Below are 4,994 nucleotides of genomic sequence, written 5' to 3'. Positions count from 1 at the left end.
CCATGTAGCCATCCGCTTTTCCCCGTCAGTGAGGATTTCTACCCAGCCACGTTCCAGCGAGCTCATTTTCTGCTCTGATTTCTGACCTGTTACTGCTTTCACAGGGAAATAAATTAACGCAGGTTACGTAGCCCAGCTAAAACAGCTCATGGTAAAGCAGTGGCAGATGCTGGAGCACAAAATGAGGATTTTGGAGCCTCACCCTGCACAAACGGTCTCGCTACCCAGAGCTCGCAGCCAGCCTGCTTGCAGGGGCGGCAGATCAGCATGGGGAGAAACAGGCAGAGAGGGGTTTTGCAATCATAGCTAGCACAAAAGCCCTAGCAGCTGTTGCTATTGAATCTGAGGGATGGAAAGGCTATATACACACACTCAAACCACCACCCGCGTTGGCGGCCCTAACAACATCCTGCGAGAATTGTTCGTTTTACCGCAGCAGTTTTCCTCATGCGTGTGGGTACGAACGCAAACGGAGAGGGTTTCAGTGTCGCACAACAGCAATACAGTGGTATAAAATGCACGGTGGTTAAAAGAAAGGAGGTAATTTTATGTAAGACGTGCCTGAGTAGAATAAACTCCTGCAGGGTAGCCTTTGACTTGCTAAGAGAACGACTACTGTACTGAGCTTTCTCCTCCAGAAGCAGCCTGTGTGTTATAAGAAAAGAGATGTTACAATAAATCCCACAATAAAGGGGTAGGGGAAACAACTTTGGTTCCGAAAGAATCCACATAAACCTGCATATCCATGTCTGTGATTCTAACTGGATCTGTTGCTTCAGAGCAACTGAAAAGGTCAAACTAACACAAGAACTTGTCTCATGCTGCTGCCACTATCTACTGGTTAAAATATTGGAAAACTAGTGGATCTTTCAATATTTTGACCTCAAAAATCGTTGCAGTGTTAATACTGGGCTATGGTCACATACAGACACACAGTAAACATGAAAAATGTTGCAATATGAGGATATTTATAGACCTATCTAAACCACCAAGTAACTGGTAATGCTTGCGTCTCTGCCATGCTATCATCACAGAAAAAGAAACTAAGCTCTCAAGTCTTCAGCCAAGGGTCTGAGGAACTCATCTACAAAAATTTATGAATGCCTATACTTTTGGCTAATGAAAATAAGCTTTGTCAGAAAAAATACACCAGTAAAGGGACTGGCAGCCAGATCCCACTTCAAGGCAGAACACTCAGTTCAGGCCCTGTGCCCACAGCCCCCCAGGCCGAGCAAAAAGGACCTCCAGTGAGGATCTCTGGAGCGGGCAGGGCATGCCGACGGGGCAGGACTGGCAATGCTGCTCTCTGCTGAATTATGAGAGCGACAAATTCCTTTCCTGAAATGCAGCCTCTTGCTCCGAGGGCAGCAGAGCTATGTGAGCATACATTTAGCCCTGGGCTATCTATAGCTTCGGTACATAGATGACATTGTCTCGCAGCTAAGACAAAGGCTGGTTCTTGTCTGGTCCTCCAGGACAGATGCTGGGAGAGTGTTCAAGCTGGGAGTAGCTTGAACGGTGACAAACTCATGTATCCATCAAAGTCAATGGAGGCACAGGTGCAGAATGTCAGGCACAGCCCCACCAATCTGCTGACAGTGATGGAAGAAAATCAGCCCAGAAGGCAACACCTCCCGAGCTAAAAGATACAGGTCAGTCCATCTAGAAAAGCGGCGAAAAGGCAAGAGACAACGACAAAATTCACAAATTTCACTGTCATAGTGCCATCAATGAGGTTATTTCAACAAAATGTGTTTGTGTTTGGAGACTCGTGCCAGGACACTCTACCCATACAGCACCAAGCTCTATGGGCAACAAGGGTGTGCAGCTCACCAGCTACTCCTCTTGGCATCCTCCAGGAACATGTGGGAAACCTGTGGTCACACACTCAGGGCAGCCGCTGGCAACATATGGCTTTGGTAGATGCGACCAGTTGGGGAACTGACGGAGTCCCCTCCAGTCCCCACTGCCTTGCCCTGCAACCAGCCTCCTGCAGGGAACACTTAGATGTTTCCCATCACAAGATACAACAGGTTTCAACATCCTCCACTTTGGAGGGTGATCTTGACCTCTCCAGGAGCTGACAGTGAAGGACAGTCGCTGGTTCTGCTGATATCACCGCTTCCTCTGTCTCCAGGGGTTTGGCAACCCAGACAAGTTCCTCCTGAAACGATCTCCAGATGTCGCAGATACTGGCACCAAGGACCTATTCCCCAGACCTCAGCCACACAAAGGGCCTTGCAGATGTCTCCATTACAGCTTTGCATTGCTTCAGAAAAGATGCAGAGCCTCATCCGGACAGTCCAGAGTACTGCTCTATTTCAATGATGTATCAACCTGCCAGTGCTCAGCATCAGCAGAGATGTCCCCTGTCCACCTCCTCAGCATCGATGACTCAGATGCCAGCCATGTGGAGGGGTCAGCCAGCAGTATTTGGTCAAAACCAAGTTTTATGACTGGTAAAGATGTCCACAGACTACAGGAGCTTTGCAGTACGTTCCCATTAAAGCTGGGAAGACCCAAGTCACACCGCTGCCAGGTTCTCCCCTGGAGGGACTCAGTTTTAATACCCAGACACTGATGTAGGCTAAGGTAGCTAGGCTGTAATTCTGAAGCACAGAGCTAGCACTGCCTGGTTTAAACAAAATAGGCTCTCTTTGTGAGTCCTGCCCGAGGTGGTCAGCGTGTAACAAAAGACCACTGACAGTCCCTTGGCACGATCTCAAGCAATGTGAACTTTCCACAGCTTTTGCAATAACACAGTTCACTTAAAGCTCACGCAGGCAGGAACTTTCCAGTAATCCTCATGTTAGCTCTTACACTGGGTTAATAATTCCCTGCTCAATCAGCTGTGACTGAGACACCTCCAGTAAGATTCCACTTAAGTCTCACCTACTAGAAGTAGAATCAAAAACATATATGGAAAACTTAAAAAGGCAAATGCTTTATCATACTTGTGTGCAAGGCAAAGCAGAGTTGATGGCTTTTTCCATTTTATTATAGTGATTTATAATCCAAAACTGCACCAAGCCCAAGACCCTACACTCTACAAACATAATCACAAGAAAAACAGCAAACACTTTCCTTTTGATGTCCTTTGAACAACGTTGCTGAAGATTTTCTGGATTTTGTTTTTTGTCTTTCATTTAAACCAGTAAATAGAGTCAAATTTAAACCTAGCACCTAAAAACAATATGCATCCACCTTGCCTTAAGGCAAATTCTGAGCTCCAATTTTGGGTAACGTAAAGCTGTTCTCTGCTGGGCTGGTGACAGAGTCCCCATGCTCTTTCTTCCCCTGCATCATGAGGCTCCCAAAGCCCTGAACTCCTTTGGTCTTTTTCTGAAGCCTACAGAAATCTTCCTTTCTGAACTGATTTTGGCTTAGTAAAGAAATTCAGTGTGCTCTGATTTTAGTGGAAACAGCTCTTGTAAAAAAAAAAAAAAAAATCTGGCCACTTACACTCACCTCAGTCTTTCTATCACAATAGGCTCCGCAAGGGGTCTAAGAAACCAGGCAGCCCCACCTGTCCCACCTCAAAACAAAACATTGATCAGGAAGGCAGCATTAATTGTTAAATACAGGGATTTTCCTTAGTGATTCAAAGGCAATTCATACAGCAATTAAAGTATCAGGTTCAGATGTACTCACAATTTATGTGGTTGTAATAGCAAAAGTATCCAAACAAGTAAATAAACCAACAAACAGAGTAAAACGTTTCGATTGAGTGGAGCTCTTCCCCTAGGGGTGAGAGAGCCATGATGATCCCTGCTCCCAGGGAAGGGAGCCAGCACAGGGGTTTGGTGGCCAGGTGTGATACGCACACACTGGATAAAGGTGAGTAGAGCCTCTGAAGTCACGGCTATCTCCTGCCCTCCCCTTCCCCTGGTTTCCACAACCAGAAATTACCTGGAGATGGGCCTGAATGGAATCAAAAGTCAAATAGGGACAAACATCTTAATTTTGACAAGAAACCCAGCCCAGGTTACGGCTATCCTGTATCACCTGCAGCATGGGGAGGAGAGCAAACCCTGCTCCACAACAGCTCTCCCGCCTGCATTTGTTGGCAATCTGCGGACTAAAAGGCTGCCAACAAATACAAATAAAAATGTAAAAATACATTTGCTGCACCTGGCTCTTTATCCTCCCCTGAAATATATGACTAAGCTTTGCTCTAACATGAGTGGGGAGGCAATATAGCTACTATTTGTGTATTGAAATGGGTATTAGCTGTATCCAAAACACCCCAGTTAGAGGGATGAGCAAAGAGAATAACAAAAAACTAGATGGGGCACCCCGCTGCTTTTCAGACAGCTGCTGCCATCCAGGAAGGTGTTTCTATGGCCAAAACTTTGCCAGTTTTGTTTACATCATACTTCAAAACTCCTTTGCACAGTTTTTAAACTTTGCAGAAAAAAAAATAAGCTCAAAGCATCTGAAAACATTGCAGACAGTTACCACCTCTGTAATTTGCCCTTTCCCTGGAAATGGTTTGGGCATAAATGCACCCATATACAGTGGGATGCTTTCATTTACACCCTCCCGGGCAAGTCAGGCACATCTGGAGAAACCACCTTCACCTTACGTTACAAGACCAGGAGCACTCCTCGGAGGATGGGAAGACAGATGGCTAAGGAGAGGCAAGAAAAGGAAATACAAAATCACAAGAAGGGGAATGAAGAACAGATAATCCCTGTTCTTCAGAATATAAAAACTAAAGGTCACCAAATGAAATGTTCAGGTATATGTTTTAACAGGAAACAATTTCTGTAAGTGTGTGCATCTCTATGGTGGGGACTGTGAGCAAGCACTGGGGAAGGCAGAAACCTCACAGAGGGATTAAACAAATTGAGACATGAGGGGGCCATGGATTGTGGCACTGACTTGCCCCATGGTAAGTGAACACCACGATCCAGGGGAAGCCTGTAGCCCCAAAAGCTCTTGAACATCTGCCTGCTGGGATCTGTGACAGTGCAAGAAGGGAAGAACCAGTC

The sequence above is a fragment of the Eurypyga helias genome, unplaced genomic scaffold (genome assembly GCF_000690775.1).
Source record: "Eurypyga helias isolate BGI_N326 unplaced genomic scaffold, ASM69077v1 scaffold31274, whole genome shotgun sequence".
Taxonomy (NCBI): Eukaryota; Metazoa; Chordata; class Aves; order Eurypygiformes; family Eurypygidae; genus Eurypyga; species Eurypyga helias.
Note: the sequence above shows the minus strand (reverse complement) of the source record.